This window comes from Quercus lobata, chromosome 2 (genome assembly GCF_001633185.2).
Source record: "Quercus lobata isolate SW786 chromosome 2, ValleyOak3.0 Primary Assembly, whole genome shotgun sequence".
NCBI classification, from domain to species: domain Eukaryota; kingdom Viridiplantae; phylum Streptophyta; class Magnoliopsida; order Fagales; family Fagaceae; genus Quercus; species Quercus lobata.
In genome coordinates this window covers 17,796,439-17,813,831 of record NC_044905.1, presented here as the reverse complement: position 1 = coordinate 17,813,831, position 17,393 = coordinate 17,796,439, and the positions used below count along the sequence as shown (strand labels likewise).

At 38.0% G+C, this 17,393-nt stretch overlaps 1 long non-coding RNA gene across 1 annotated transcript; it reads left to right on the top strand.

The window, feature by feature from the left end:
* Positions 1–9,197: 9,197 nt before the first annotated feature.
* On the top strand, positions 9,198–9,815 carry LOC115978042. The gene is made up of 2 exons (XR_004088626.1): positions 9,198–9,398; positions 9,481–9,815. It is a non-coding gene; the product is annotated as an uncharacterized LOC115978042 (long non-coding RNA).
* The last annotated feature ends 7,578 nt before the right edge of the window (positions 9,816–17,393 follow it).

The window sequence follows — 17,393 nt, the reverse complement described above, 5'->3', positions numbered from 1 at the left end:
AACATTAATTAGCAATGATGAAGTAAAAAGGGAGTGACCTTAGAGATGCCCAGAGCAATCCACACGTGCGCCTCAGTTTGTGAACCGCCAGGTAATAATGACGGCAGAACCAGAGGGTTTGAAGAGACGCGTCTTTTGAGGAGCGCATTTAGGACCGCTGTAACCACCCAAGCACATCCGTTGGATTTCTCGAGCAAAACACTGCCTCTCTGACTCCTTGATTCGTCCTCGGGGGCCGAAGATGAATCAAGTGGGGGCTATTGTACGGCACCTAACGTTCAAGTTCATATTGGGCCTTGGACCATGAATCAATGATATGGGCCAAGGGTAATCACAGAAGAGCCTGGCCACACCAATAACTAAATTGAACTGAGTGTTGTCTTAGACTTAAAAGGACTGGTACGCTGCAGGATTCGAACCATTCGAGATAGCATGCCGGTCACATCGCCATTTAAGTGCTCGACAAAGCCTTAGGAAACTCCGCTGCCGAACACATTTACTGAAGTGGGAACCGTTCCCAAAGTCACTCGTGCCTAAAAATCCACTTAAGTTCATTGACATTGGACCTTTCTTTGCACTAAGGGAGAAGATAATGATGATCACCCCATTAACAAAGGCTATAAATAGGAGAAACGAATGGATAGTTAGAGGATGCAATTCTGAGGAAAGAAAAGAGTGAGAGAGATAGAGAGGAGATAACATTGAGAAAGAGAGAAAAGTGAGCTTATTGGGTCCCTTAGCCTAGGACAACTCAAGGTAGGATACCCAGACCCACCAGATAAATAAATTGTGAGCCCAAATAGTGGTTTGGCCCAACAAGCCCGTCTTTGGAGCCTATAGGTGTGATTTAGGGTTTAGCCAAACCATAACCCCACCACACCTCAATTTTACGGTCACATGTGCAGTTTGGTGTATAAGATACGGTTTGAACGGTTTAAAGCTGGTATACTTTTCAAATTTTGGGTTTTTCCTGTCCAACTCAAAATTGATTTTTCCCTTTGTTTTGGGCCAAGTTTTAAACTATTGAGCTAGTGGCTGACTTTCCTAATCAATACTTGCTAGAGTTATTAAACTATTTTTTTTTTCCATTGAAAACTAAACTATTAATAATATATTTAATTTTAAAAAAATTAATATATTAATATATAGAGAGGGTGCGGTGCAATGCAGTGCAGTTTGTGCGATTTTCTTATTATAAAACCGTAAACTGCACTGCACCATACGGTGCAATGCCCTATTGGTGTGGTTTTACTGGTGATTTTGGTGCAGTCTTTGCGATTTCAGATTTGTGTGGTTTGGTGAACACCCCTAGATGAAAGTATACCAAAACAGGATTTCAACTGAACTATGGGTGGCAAAATTCAACAACCCATAAACCTCACATGGCATGACACGAAATTAGCTGGTTATAGATTGAACCCTAATGGGTTTGTGTTATATTTGGATTAATACGACTGACCTGTTTAATAAATATGTCAAGTTTGTGTCCAACCCATAAAACCTGTTTGACCTATCTAACCTGTTTAATTAAATGACATTTACCAATATACCCTTCGAATCCTAGGTATATAAACTTATTAGTTGTTGTGGTTTTTTTTTTTGACATATTGTGATTAACTATTTGTAATATTGAAATATAATTTAGTTTTAAATGATTTTGTGAAGCAGTTAATCGTTAATTATGAATTTTATATTAAAAAACTTATTTTTTTGGTTTTTCATAGTTCAAATTAATTTGGTTAATATTAAAATTTATATTTTTTTCCCGCTTTGATAAAATCTAATAAACAGATCAACACTACTGACCTATTTAATAACAGGTCATGTTAGGTTTGGAGAATATTAACTCGTTTAATAAACATGTTAAGTTAGTGTTAACCTATATAGTCAAAAACTCCTAAGTCAACACGATACGAACCCGACACGTGGACACGAATTGTCATCCCTAGGCTGGACCTAGAACAAAAAAATACTTCACATTTATCAATATGTCAGTTTTTTTTTTTCTTGGGATTCAAAGGACGAGGGATGGAGTCATAAATTTTTGTTTTGAGGCCAAACTAAATTGTTTGATTATGGAGGCCATTTTTTACATGGAAGTGAGATTTTTTTTTTTAATCGAATTGTCCTTTAATTTTATCTCTATTTAAATCTAGAAGTGTAGGGGTATTTTTGAACCATGAAAATAAGGATCCCAAGTAGGTGAAGCCCCTTGAATAGTAGTATAGATAAACTACCTCCATTAAATAATATAAACAAGTCAATTTCTCTCTTCTCTCTCATCTCTCTCTTTCATCTCCCCCCCTCTCTCTCTATCCATCAAACCTACACAGGTAACAACCACTACCAAATCTAACAATCCCACTACTACCAACAACCACTTACCACCAAAACTTAGCCCAACCACTAAAACCCAGCCATCACCACCACCACTAAAACACCACCAAACCAGTAAACAAAAAACCTCCACCAAATCTTAGCCCAACCATCGAAAATTGCCCATCACCACCACCACTGAAACACCACCCAACTGAACCAATCACCACCATCGAAACTGAACGAAAAAGAAAAAAAAAATCAACCACCACCACAGAAAACACCGAACCACAACCAACCACCACCACCGAAGCTCAACATTGATTTACAGCCACTCACCCAAGCATTGATCCATAGCCTAACCACCAATTTACAATCACCCAAACTGCCATTCAAAATAACGAGAGAGAGAGAGAGAGAGGGACTAAAGTTAAGAGATAAGTTAGGAGAGAAAGAGCGAATAAAATATGAAATTTTAAGTTTTTTTTTTTTTTTTTTTTGTGGTAAAAAGGAAATTCCATTAAGAACTAAACAACTACATTAGGGTCAGATATAGATCGATCAAAAGCAACCCCTGCTGCATCTAAACAAAGCAGCAAGGACACATCAGTAGGGGGTTCAAGAAAAATAGCAAAATTTTGGGAAAGCAAAGCTCGCCTCCTAGCTAATGCATCAACACATTTGTTAGCCTCCCTATAACAATGTTGAATCTTCACCGCAGGAATATCCCTCAGCCTCACTTTTCAATCTCTAAGGATAGCATCCAACTTGTTCTGGTTTCTATCTTCTTTATGCAGCAGGTCCACCACGAGTTTGGCATCCAGTTCTATAATTATTGCTGGACATTTTAAGGCAATACACAGACGAATTCCGTCATGGAGAGCCCAAAGCTCAAAAGCAGCACTAGTAGTGGTCCCTATAGCTCTAGCAAAACCTTGCACCCATTCCCCATTAGCATTGCGGATCAATCCTCCTCCTCCTGCTAAGCCAGGATTCCCAATGAAGGATCCATCAGTATTTAACTTAACCCAATTTGCAGGAGGGTGATGCCAGCTGACCTTAACAGTTGTGCAAAGACCACCCGACCTCCCATTTGTTCCGAGATAAGCATATTCAATAGATTTGGCCATTACCTCCTTCTTCAGATCAGCCCGGGTTCTCTCTTTGCTAAATACAACACTATTTCAAATTCCAAAGGGAAATACAACCGCCCAATTAATGCCCGAGCAAGGAGATTTTTTTGTGCTATGGCAATTCAACCTCAACCAATCCATAAGTCTAGTCCCATAAAATAGAGAAGGTGGCATAGGTTAGGGAAATGAATTCCAAAAGCACTGAGCAAAATGGCAATCCCTTAAAACATGGATAATAGTTTCCGGATCACCATTGCATATTGGGCAGGAGGTTTAGACATCCATACCTCGATATGCTAGGTGGCTCGGACAGAAATGTTGTTATGATAGCATAGCATTGCCAGATGAAACACTTTACCTTAGGGATGGTGATAGTCTTCCAAATCTAGTCACTTTTAAAAGGATTGGCTTGATCATCATCACCTTCCATGCAAGCCAACTTGTAAGCCTCCTTAAGCTCAAAAGGCCCACTTAGGGAAGAAAACCAAGAGAGCCGATCCTCATACAAGGCCGAGTATGATATGGGGGTGGCTTTAATAGCAGTCAATAGATTAGCAAGGTAAGATGAAAGAAAGCTTTTGCCAATGCCATCCACTAAAGTTCGTAACCTCTTTTAAGCAAGTGCTCTCTTCGCCGCGATTGAAAGGGCCTGAAATGAGACTTCGCAGTGGCCTTTTGTCTAGCCACTTGTCATTCCAAAGAGATAGGTGGCTGTCTCTGCCGATTACCCATTTGGACCCCCTATTAAACACTGCCTCTCCTTTCCTTATTGCAGACCAGATATTAGAGCAAGACCGAGGTTTGAGATGGGCATTTGTAACTCTTCTAGCCACCATATATTTATGATTTAGAACCTTGGCCCACAAGGAGTTCGTTTCTGTTTTCAACCGCCAGTTAAGCTTGGCTAAGAGGGCAACATTTTTGGCTTTGCCTGCATGTAAATCGAGACCTCCGTCTCTTTTGGGTTTAGCAATCTTTTTCCAACTAACCAAGTGAAGCTTCTTCTTGTTATCAATTGATCCCCATAGGAAGTCTTGGCTTAGTTTGTCCACACTATGGAACACTTTAGAAGGAAGAGCCACACACTTCATTGCATAATTAGGGACAGTTGTGATAACAGATTGGGTGAGGACAAGTCGACCCGCGAAGGACAAAAGATTTGCTTTCCAACCAATAAGGCAACTCTAAATCCACTCAATAATAAACCCAAAGTCTTGTCTTGTGCCTGAGTGCTTTATGGGAAACCCAAGTACTTTCCGAGAGTTGGGGTGGACCTAAATTCTAGGATCTCACACAAGTTTGCTCTAGTATCCAGGTTGACATTAAGAGAAAAGAACACCCTAGACTTTGCATTGCTCACTTTTTGCCTCGATAATGAGCAAAACGAATCAAGGACATCTTTCATAGCCAAGCAATTTTTCCTATCAGCTTTTGCAAAAAGAACTAGATCATCAACAAAGAATAGATGGGAAAATGCCAGCCCTCCCCGTGAGGCTATAATCGGGTCCCAAAGCTTGGCATCACACTTCTCAGTGATGAAAGCCCCCAAAACTTCTATACAGAGAATAAATAAATAGGGGGAAAGGGGGTCCCTTTGTCTAATGCCCCTTGAAGGAAGAAAAGGCTCGAGAGCACTACCATTGTATAACATAGATATAAATGAGGTTGAAACACAACTCATAATAAGAGAAGCTAGATGATTAGGAAACTTGAATAGAGCTAAGGTATCCCGGATAAAGCTCCATTCGAGGCGGTCATAGGCCTTTTGCAAATCAATTTTTATTGCCATGAACCCTCCTCTCCCTTTCATCTTAGACATGGTATGCACAAGCTCTTGCACAATAATCGCATTGTCAATCCCTTTCCGACCAAGTACGAACACCGTTTGATAGGGGGAGACAAGATTGGAGAGCATGGGGCAAATCTTGGCCACAATCACCTTCGTGACTATCTTGTAGATGGTGTTGCATAGACTAATTAGGCGGTAATTGCTAAGGGATTTAGGCGCATTGCATTTGGGAATTAGTGTGATGAGAATTCTGTTTAAGTACTCCGGTATAGATTGGGAAGTAAAAATCTGTTTCACTTCCGCTTTGACCGATTCCCCAACAAAAAGCCAGAAGTGCTGAAAAAATCCCGCATGAAGGCCATCTGATCCTGGTGCTTTGAGAGACCAGAGAGCACTTGAAATTTCTTCATCAGATATTGAGGCAGCAAGTTTTGCAACTTCATCATCCTGCAAGCAAGAGCTCCAGCAAGGAGGGTCCCACAATGAAAGGAGCAAGTTATTGTGACTAGTCATAAATAATGAAGTAAAGCCTATCCTAATATAATCAGCAATACCATTCTCCTCTGTCAGCCAGTTACCTATATTATCTTTCAGGTAATTAATACGATTCCTGCTTCGACACACTAGTGCAGAAGTGTGGTAAAAGCCCATGTTTCTATCCCCTTTAACCAGCCAAGTAATGCGCAATTTCATAGCCCAAAACTCTTCCTCTAATTTCGAGACCTCAACAAGCTCTGTGTGCGACTCTTGTTCAAGACAACTCATAAAATTATAGGGGTTATTGGAGAGAGCAATTTGGGCACCCTTAAGTCTGGCGAGCGTGTGCTTTTTCCTATGGAACAAGTTTCCAAACACATCCCAATTCCAAACCTTCGCTTTATCAGTGAACCTGGAGACAACAAGCGATAAGGAACTAGGATTTGCCCAGGCATCTAGCACAATATCCGGGAAAGAAAAGTGGGAGAGCCATATTGGTTGGAATTTGAAAGGCCGATCCTGCTTGTGACTATTAGGTTTGTCCAAATGCAGCTTGACTGGACAGTGGTCTAAGTGACCTCTCTCAAGGTGTTCAACACTCGCTTCTGGGAAGAGAGCATACCAAGCCGCATTAACAAAATACCGGTCTATCCTCTCCTAGATAAGTTGCAAAAAGAGCCTATTGTTTGACCATGTATAGCTTGCACCAGAAAACCCAATATCAATCATCTTGCATATATCAAGGCATTCCTAGAATCTGAGGGCTCAACTAATATTCAATGGTCTGCCTCCAAACTTATCTCCTCCAATCAGCACTTCATTAAAGTCCTCGACGATAACCCAGGGTAAGTTATGGAGACGAGCCACAGTAAACAAATTATCCCATAAAAGACACCTTTCAGCAAGTCTCGGGCTAGCATAGACTGTAGAGAGAAGCCAAGGACCCTGGTAGTTAGGAGAATTTATATTCACCAAGACATGGACCTCTTGCTCCATAGTAAATAGCTAAAAAAGTCCACTTGGGTGGAATCCCATAGAATCCAAAGGCCACCAGTCAACCCAATATTATTAACCAACATAGCCCCATCCATGGGAAGCCTATCAACAATACTTTTGGCTTTGTCTCTGCTCACTTTTGTTTCCATGATAACCAAAATTGCAGGAAGGTACTTACGAATTAGATCAGAGATAAGGCTAAAAAAGTTTGGGTTAAGAGCACCACGACAATTCCAAATAAGCATATTCCTATCCACATATAGAAAATTAAAAGGAAAACAGTATTCAGGGAGCAACAAAAATGTTACCTCCATTATCAAAAATCATAACATCAGTCTCATGGTCCGAGGAACTGCCCTCATCAGCACACTGTGCTCTTGAGAGCTTCCCTCCTCTAGTGAGTTCTTTTTCCTTGGCTGAAGTGAAGGGTCAATGTGCTTCAAGGGAGCTCTTGAAATGCTGTCACACGTAGTGACAACACTAGGTCCCACCTTTCCACCATCTTCAAAGGGGCAATTTGGGATTTCCTTTAGAGAGGTTTTACAGAGCTCCTAGTCTATGTTCATTCATTGGGATTCATTTGGTCTCTCCTCCACGGTTGTGCCTTGTTGAATCATCAACTCTTCACCAAGACCCATATCCGGCAGATCCGACCTGGCCTTCATAGACACACAATTAACTAGAGGTGAGGGAGTCCCTCCTGCCCTAAACACCTTAAGCGGCGTTGCTTTGCATAGCTCCTCGACAAAAGCAAACACACTTTCCATCTCTGATGTGGCTTTCAGCGTGCTATGTCCAGTCACTTTCCAAGCCTAGGAAGGCTTTCTATACGTTTGATCCTGATGTGTTCTCCTAGGCTTGTGACCTCAGGCAATGCCATTACTCTTGGCATTGGAAGACTCGTTATTTGTCTTGTTCAAGGAAGAAAAGTCTTTGGTTCGATCTGCTTTAGGGCTATTGTCATACGAAAATTGTAAAACCGGCATTTGCTTTCCTTCACTGTTTCCTAGGCCCACATTAGCCTTGCTTGGAGCTACAAAATGAGGCCCAATATTCGCAAACTTTTTGGGTCCATTTTCCGCAAGAGCTAAAAGACGTAATTGATCCGTTTCTTTTAGCGGTTTCCTGCTTTGTTGTTTCTTTCATGCAACAAGAATCCAAGGCCCAAAGGCCTCATCCCCTAACAAGCTTTGACCTTGCGAGTTTTGCTCTTTTCCCGCCTCTTCTGATTTACCAACTTTCTCTAGCACCCTAGCTTTGTATGGACATCCCTTTGCCTTATGGCCAACCTTGCCGCACGAGAAGCATAAGGCAGTTAAGCCTTTGTATTGTACTAGTTGATTAATCCCACCAACTTTAATGTTCCTGATCAAAGGTCTGTCAAAACAAATTTGGACGCATAGCCTAGCAAACCGTCCCCTTGATTCCGTAGCCGTATGAGCATCTATTCTCAAGACTGGCCCAATGGCCCTCCTAATGTCCCTTAGCACTGATGGCACATAATACTCGATAGGGAGCCTAATCTAGACTGCCATTAAGGAGACATTCGCCGTGGACGATTTGAAGTTCGGTTCCCAGCAACAGATAGACAAATAGTGGCCTCCCACGAACCAAGGACCGCCTCTAAGCACCTTAAAATGATTTTCTTTGGTTGAGAACTTGACGAGGAAAAAGTCATTACCTAAGCCCACACAGTCCAACTTGCCTATCAGCTTCCACATCCCTAAAAGTTTGGAGTGGAGAAAATGGAATCCCACAGTCTTGCTGAAGACTTTCACTATGAGTGCATTTGCCTAGGGAGCAAGCATCTTTCCTTTCCTTTCTCCGGAAAGTTTCACAGCTACCTCACCCGACGGGAGCTTCGTAAACTCATCATTCGACTCAATCTCAGTGTCCATGTTGCTCTCAACAACAAACGCTTGCTCGAAAACCCCAAGAATCTCGCCAACAAGTTTATCTTTGTATGACCTAGGGCCCTCTTCACCAAAGGAAGGGGAAGCTCTGAAATGGGATCCCATCCTATGGTCCTCTTTAACCTTTTTATTGTTCCGCTGGAGCTTTTCGTCTTCTTCTCTAGACTTGACTACAGATTCGCTCATCTCTAATCACACTCAAGTGTCAAGAGTCAAGAGTGTATAGTACTTGCTTACTGTATTGCATTTGCATTTTGCAATTTTTGCTAACTTGAGAACATTGAAATTTTAAGTTTACAACCTATATATAGCAAACCTCAATTTTGGCATATGTAGTTGTAAATTAGCTATTTGGGAGGGGGGGGGGTGGTTACACCCTTAATGCTAATGGTCTAACACTTGTATCCGTGTTTTTATAATAGAAAAAATACCACAATTTAACCAACTAAACTCAAAATTCATCTACATCAATCTATATAAAATTGTGTAAAGAATAAAAATACATAATTAATATAGTGACCGGTGTAAATTTAGACTATGAATATCGGAGTTAACGGAAAACTTTTATTTATTATTTTAAATAAACTGGACTAGATGCAAGGGAGTGTATTTCAAAGCCCTGCTTCTTCGAGGGCTTTTCACAGGCGCTCTTTTACACCCACGCAGAAAGAGAATATGACGAATGAACAGCACTCATCATCGCCGCGGCCATGGCTTCTCGACGCAGTGCCTTTCGTGGTGGTTCTCCTGATAGCAGCCCACGTCCTCGCTTTGGTACACTCTCAGAAAACCACTTCTTTCTCTCTCTCCAATTCCAACCAGATCTCTGATTTCTTTTCTCTTCACACTCTTTCAGGTCTACTGGATTTACAGATTAGCCACCGAGAAACAGCCTCAGAGGAGAAAGGCACACTGAAAACTAACACTCCAAAGTCTAATTTCATTCAGCAAAATTGGCAAAGGTTTTGGTTGAACCCTAATTCGTCGATTGTGATGCAAGAAAAAAATTATGTAATTAGTTTTGGTTAATAGAACTATTTGTTAATGTTAATGTTTTTAATTGTTATTGCAATGTAATTTACTTCATTGATTCGTATCTTTATACGGTTTAAGCAAGTTGATGTGATAGTAGTGATACATTTGATTTGAGTGTTGTATCATAGTTGCTGAGTTTTCAGAGGTTTTGATTTATTCCATGTTGTTTTGCTTGTGGGCAAGTTTAGTTCTAGAAAACAGTAGTTGCTTTGTCTTTGGGATTATATCAGGGTTTTTATTTTATTTTATTATTATTATTATTATTATTATTATTTTCCTTTGTAGGTCCGGTTTGGTTGCTGAGAAAACTAGGAAGAAAAAAAAATACTAATTATTTTTTGTGCATTTACGGATATCCATTACTTCTAGATCTGCTATATGCTTCCTTTGGTAGTTGAGGGAATGCAAAAATAAAAAATGGTGCATGCGAGTGTGAAATGTTTTTACAGTTTCTGTATAAGCTGATGTGATCCAAGAAACCAAACATGTAAACCCTAGGCATCACCACCAAACAAAGATCAACACATATTCTGTAATCATAATTCTTATTCCAAATCATCTGACTTTCACGGTTACAAGAGTTATCATTAAATAGGGTTTAGGGATTACACCAATATCGAAAACACCCAAATATATCTCTTAAAACCCTCATTGTTAAAATCTAAATTCGAAATTCAAAAAGGGAAATAATTTCAAATTCAAAATCTTAAATGATTTTGGTGCTTCTTGCATCATTTATGATTCAAGGTGCATTAAAATCAATTGAGATTTTACTTAACTTTTGAAATTAGTTTTGTTTTTGAAATTGGTTTTTAACATTGAGAGTTTTAAGGGATTTAATTAGGTATTTTCCATATTGTTGTAATCCCTAAATGCTATTAAACTATTGATTTTGTAATCTTGAAAGGGAATATGATTTGGAATAAGAATTTTATGAGTTGAGAATGTCTTCTTCCTCTTTTGTTTGGTGCTGATGCCAAACACCCTTAGGTGGTGATGCCTAGGGCTTGCAGGCAGATCCTAGGTAGTGAATCCTAGGGTTTGTTTTGTTGTTCTATTTTGTTTCTCTTTTATCTCTATTTTCCTATACATTCTGCATCACAATGTTTGTTGTACTAGTAGTTCTTAATCACTAGGAAATGCACACTTTAAAACATCCAGGAAATTTGAGATAAGACCTATCACAGTTTACTGACTTCTGAGTTATGGGTTAGCTCTGATGAAACAATGTCTTGTGTGTATGTGTGTGTGTGTGTGTGTGTGTGTGTGTGTGTGTGTATCCCTTGCAGCATTGGTTTTCAAATTAGCCCAATTGAGTTGAGTACAGCAACTATTTCTTAATGGATCCATTCATAAAAAAGTGACTAACTTCCATATTGGCTAATCTGAGTTGGGTTTTTCCAATATTTGTACTGTTTCTCTTTTGATAATTCAAAATTCTGCACATCTTTGCTTCAATACTATTCATGTTGTAGTAGTTGTGGATTTTACAAATGTCAAACAACTAAGAGTTTTTTTTTTCCACGCGTCATGCTTCAGTGCAAAGGCTGTTAATTTGATTTCCAGGGTACCTGTCATATTTACCAATTTAAATTCTTTGCATCAGTTTATGTTCTTACTAGTTGATTAAGTAGTCAGGATATAATGGGTCATTAGTAGCTTGTTCTCTTATGGCTCTTCTATTTGAAGCTGAAGAGTTTCTAAGTTAGGAAGTCAGGGCTTTTAGATGATTTAATTTATGCATTCTTTATGCATCTCTGAGTTCAAGGGCTTTGAGTACAACAACATAGCTTTGCATGCATATGTAGTCCATATAGCACATTTTTTATTTATTTTAAAGTTGGCTTTTTTATGAACTGCACCTTTCCCCACCCCACCTCCCTTTCTGCTCTTTCCTCATAATTGCAGATTTCCTTTTATTGAAAGACTGAACAAAATTGAACTTATCCCAAAAAAACTTGTGAACAAGATTGAAGCAAGTTGACTGATATCTGTACCTTGTCTTAAATAAATGAATATGATATCAGAATTTGGAAGTTTTAAAAATATCTTTCTTATGGTGAATACTATACGAAAATGTGATGGTTCTGAGTTTTGTTTGAAAGTTCGAATGAGCTTAAAAGTGTCATGTAAGTGATTTGGTTTTGAGCTTTGGTGTAAGGTGCTAGATCATATCAGGTTAGTCAGGTAGAGGTAGATTGAGTGTCTCAGCTGTGAACTTGACAGCATTTTAGTTATCTAGCACGTAGTTGCATAGGTCAATGAAAGTTTGCTGCTTATGAATGTCAAAAATTGTCCTCTGTATGTGAACCTCATTTTATTATATCATGTTATCTAACATAATATTACATTTTACAAAGAAATTGTGAAAGGATTAGCATTATAAATTGTCCCAATACAATAGGTTTTTTTTTTTTTTTTTTACAAGCTCAAATAGAAAATAGAAGAACAAGAAGCTAGTTAGGTTACACCTATATTTGTTTTCCAACCCATGGAATGATCCTTAGCATTAAAACTGCGGAGGCAGTCTTGGTGCACCATCAATAATAGCTCTTGATAGTTCAGAGTCGAGACTTTAATTTGATCATTTTGAGTTTAACCAATTATTACTGTATCAGGTATTACCACAAACAAGTGCAGCAGCCAGTGGGTTTTGATTCCTTTGAACCATGACTTCACCATCTACCCATTCTTGTAGTTAGAGGAAATGTTTTTTGAGAACTCTTTGATTGATTCTTTAAGAGAGTTTCACCATAAGGCCATCAGACTGCGAATATTGCCATAGCGCAAAAACAAAAGCTTTTCATATTTCCTAATGCTTTAAAATTTTACCAAGTTATGAAGTATACACTGGAAAAAAAATTTGTAATATAAGTATTCTCATCAATACTTAGGCTATGTTTGGTTCCCGTAAAATATTTTTCGGAAAATATTTATTTTCTGGAAATACTATTTTCGGGAAAAGAAAATATTTTCAAGTGTTTGGTTGTATTCTAAAAAATATTTTGGAAAATATTTTCTGGTGTTTGGTTGTATTCTTGAAAATGCTCTAAAAAACTCATTTTTATCATGTTTCTCACATTTTCTCAGCTTCCAAACAAATATTAATATCATTTCTCAGTAAATAAACACAAAAGAAACAAATCCCAACAAAAAAAATTCATCAAATCCGGTCAAATTGAGAGAGAGAGAGAGAGAGAGAGAGAGAGAGAGAGGCAATTGGGTTTGATGAATGGGGACGACAAATCTGGGTCGAGGACGACGAAGCTGGGTTGAGGACAAAACCCAAATTCATCAAAACCCAAAAGAAACAAAAGAAACAAAACCCAAATTCTCAATATCCAACAAAAATAGCACGAGAACGATCGGTTTTGGGTGGATCGATGCTGGGGTGCGACGATCTCGCCGGTGGTGCGATCGGTGCGATGAGGGTCTGAGATGGTGCGATCAAATGGGTTTTCTGGGTTTGACGAATGGGTTTGGGCATTGCTCGACGAACGAGCTCGATCTTGGGTTTTCTGGGTTCGTCGGAGTCAGTTTCTGGGTTCACGATTTCTCTTCTCTCTCTCTCTCTGCGCGTCTGAGTCCGAAAATAGTTTGAAGTGAAAATAGCAACGGAAATCATTTTACACCAAAAGAAGGGTATTTTTCGGTCAAAGCGGAAATCATTTACCGTTGACCGTATTTTTCGTGTGCTGCCAAACACCCACTTTTACGGAAAAGCATTTCCGAAAATGATTTGAAGTCAAAACAAACACAGCCTTACAAACCCATTTAGGAGTATGTTTTTGTGCCCTCATTTGGAAACTAATTTCAATCACATAATCATTTGGAAACTAATTTCAATCACATAAGTTAATAGACATATAGGCTTAAGCCTTGCCCTGAGCATGTTAAATTATCGATTATCCCAAAAGCTTAAACTGTTAGGAAATGATGAATTTAATCACTTAACCATAAGTCTAATACTCCCCCTCACTTGTGGGCCTAAACTTCCCCTTAATAAGTGGGGGCTCAACAAGTGGGAATTTAACATTTTAAATGGGAGATAGATTAAAGCCAGGGATCGAACTTAAGATCTCTTGCTCTGATACCATGTTAAATTACCGATTATCCCAAAAGCTTAAGTTGTTAGGAAATGGTGAATCTAATCACTTAACCATAAGTCTAATACTCCCCCTCACTTGTAGGCCTAAACTTCCCCTTAATAAGTGGGGGCCCAACAAGTCACTTAACCATAAGTCTAATAGACTTCCAAATTAATCTTATTAGCATAATTACCATCCTTGATAAGTTAGTCTATGACTCTATCTAGTGTGAGCAGTTGGGAGTTGGGACAAACCAACTCGTAACTTATCATAATATTCCATTTACTATCATCATCCGCACAGCAAAAACTTGCATTGATTTTTAGCTCTTTTTGATAAGTAAGTGCTAATAACTAAGTTAGTTCATACTTCTTTTACATTATGAATATTGAGTAATGACACTCTTTAAAGTCAAACAAATACTATAATATAAGAGAAACCCAATTCCAAGGAGTGATTCAACCTCTTAGGGGGCATTTGGTATATGGAAATTGTTTAGGATTTCTGGAAATGTTGAAAGATTTCCTAGCATTCATACTTTTTTGGTTGCAAATTCCACTAAGAAATTAGATGCCTAATATCTGGATTCTCACTCAATTCCATAACATTTTAAAAAAAACCGACAATTTCACCAATTCCTTTCTACCTTTTAACCAATAAAAATAAAACTTAAAAAAAAAATAGATGCTAAATTTATTTTATTTTATTAACATGACATGGTGCTGTGATTGCCTTGAAGAGTAAGAATTCAAATCATTATGTTTGTATTATATATTTGATTAAGAAATGTTAGACTTTGGCATGATTTATAGTTAATATTTTATTTCTCATTATTATTATTATTTTTTGTTTGGAAGATTAAAAAAGAAAAAGAAAAAAAAAGAGGACTTGATATTGTATTTGCAAATCTAAGGATATTTTGGAAAAAAAATAATAACTCATATTAAGATTTCTAGGAATTAATCAAATATAAGAATATCATATTTGTAGGAATCTTATTAGATTCTTAATCAAACCAAAATTAGAAATAATTACATTTCCAAGCATTAGATTACCAACAATTTGAATAACAAGATTACTCTAGATTCCCTCTAACTAAACACCCCCTATAAAAATTGAGATAGGGAAAAATAGCCCTGAGAGTAGAACTAAACACCGTGAAGTAAAAAGTCAATAGTTCAAACTTTCCCTTCTCACTCTCTTGGGGACCATAACTCAACAAAAAAAGAAAAAGGACAGGAAAAAAGAGGATAGAGAAATATACTCTATTATTTTGTCAAGTTGCCTATAGTTGTACGAGAGTTAGGTATAAACACTACTAGGAAATACATAAGTAACATGATACAATTGTAGTAACTAAATATTGGGCCCAAGTGAGTTGGGCCTATTATTCCAACACAACCTAAGTTCAACATAGAACTCAATAACCAATTAACAAAGCCAGCAAAGTATATATAACCCTATTAAAAGTTGATGATTCTGCTAAGAATTTTGATGCTCAGTAGCACTATGTGATTCTTTCCATACAAATAACAATTCCTCCTATCATGACTTGAGAGAAGCACTAATCATATTTACTGTTATACATAGTGTACTTACAGTTAAGATTATTCGAAATTGCTTATATAACCCCCACATCAACCTAGTATAGGTTTAATGTTGAACTCAACACAATTGTGCAACATATGGTGCTCCCAAGCCATATAGTTTACCAACTTGACTATGATAATATTTGTCACTATCCAAACCCAATTGTACGAGTGAAATACGTGACAACGGCTGTATACCTATGAGACTTTCCCTCATAAATATGTAATTCCTTGTTAAAATGAAATAACTATTTTTTCAAAGAACTAGTCAAATTACAAATATGACAATTTATAATTGTTTATATAACTCAAATTAACCTAATAAACATCTAATGTAAGTCTAATAAACATCTAATGTGAGACTTGCTCGACACATTTATCTAAACAAAAGAGCAAATCTAAAACAAGAAGAGCAACAGAACAAACAAACAAACACACAGGAGAAAAGAAGAAGAGTAACAGAACAAACAGACAAACACACAGGAGAAAAGGCGCATGAGTGAGATCAATATCTTATTGAAAAAACTTCAGATTTTACTAAGGGTGTGTTTGGATGAGGGTTTAAGAAGGGAGTTCTGTGATTTCGTGATTGGTGTGGGCTGTGGCAGAATTTTGGTGCTTCTATGAAAAAGCCTGGAGTTGGCGGGGAATATTTTTATTTATTTCTGATTTCTGACCGAGGGATTTATAGTTTGCACTTTGCATTACGGTAGAGTGCAGTAACCGTACGCTTTCAACTGGTGTGGATTGTGGACCCTGGATCCCTTATGCTAAGCCCAAAAGACATGCCTTGGTGAGGGACTAAGGTCCAAGAAAGTATCAGACTTGGCCCACCAACGTTGTTCATCATTGAACCCACAGACCTGTAGTAAAAAAAATTTATTGGAAAGAGAGGAGACAAGATCTTATGTCGCACCTGCTACATAATTTTAGGTTGACCAGAAACAATGGTTTCAATTTATTAACATTTTCAGTCACATTAAACACCTAGAATATGGGAAATATTTAGGTCAAAACAAATGAAACTAACAAATGGGGCTTTAGACACTCATAAAATTAGGTGAAAATAGCCAAATACCATGTTTTGGCAAAATTTTTGGCAAATTAGCACTGTTTTGGAAATATTTAGCAATCTACCACTTTTTTAGTACTCGAGTTCATAACATCGAGTTCTAAATAGTACTAGAGTTCAGTGAACTCAAGTTCCTTGTTGAGTCGTAAGTGTGATACTGCTGACCTGGCATTTGTGTAATTAAAAAAGTAATATGGTACTCAATATTACAGAAATCGAGTACTTCTTTATAGTACTCAAGCTTAACGAAGTCGGGTACTTTGTTTTTTTCTTTTTTTTTTTTTTTTTTCTACTTTTTGTTTCGTACAAAACTTTTACTTAATTCATCTTCAACTGCTTGTGATCGTTGTGTCCACCAAACTAAGTACAGTGTCTAGACTTGAAAAAGTTCATGTGCAAGTAACTGGATTTGTAGTTAGCTAAGCACAAAGTAATTGGAGTTGCTTGCTCACTCATTCACGCAGTCCTTAAAGACTGCACTTAGTCCTAACTTTCTCTGGGACTTCACTTCTTGCTCACTGGCCGAATGGCCTCTTCTTTTATTTCTTCATCTTTTCTTTCCTTTCTTCCTTTCACACTCTTGACATCAAATCATAATAAATGCAACTCACTTACCTTGACTTTGCTTTAGCCAATTTCTTTTTCCTTCAGCTCTCCCATAGGTCGAATAGCCTTAATGCATCGGCCCCTTTCTTTTCTTCTTTTTCTCCTTAGTGTGTCCAACACACCTAAGTCACTATCCAAGAAGAAAATAGGCTGACTTTTGTGGCTTGTCCAACCACCTCTTTAATGAGGTGTTTTATCAAGTGTGGGCTGGACCTATGGTGCTATGATGCACCCAACATGATGGACACAACGATCACAAGCAGTTGAAAATGAAATAAGTAAAGTTTTTTTTTTTTTTTTTTTGAAAGCAACCTCAATATCATTTAATTAGAAATAGAATCAAGTACAAGGCCTCTAAAGCCGGGGGTGGAGAATCTTC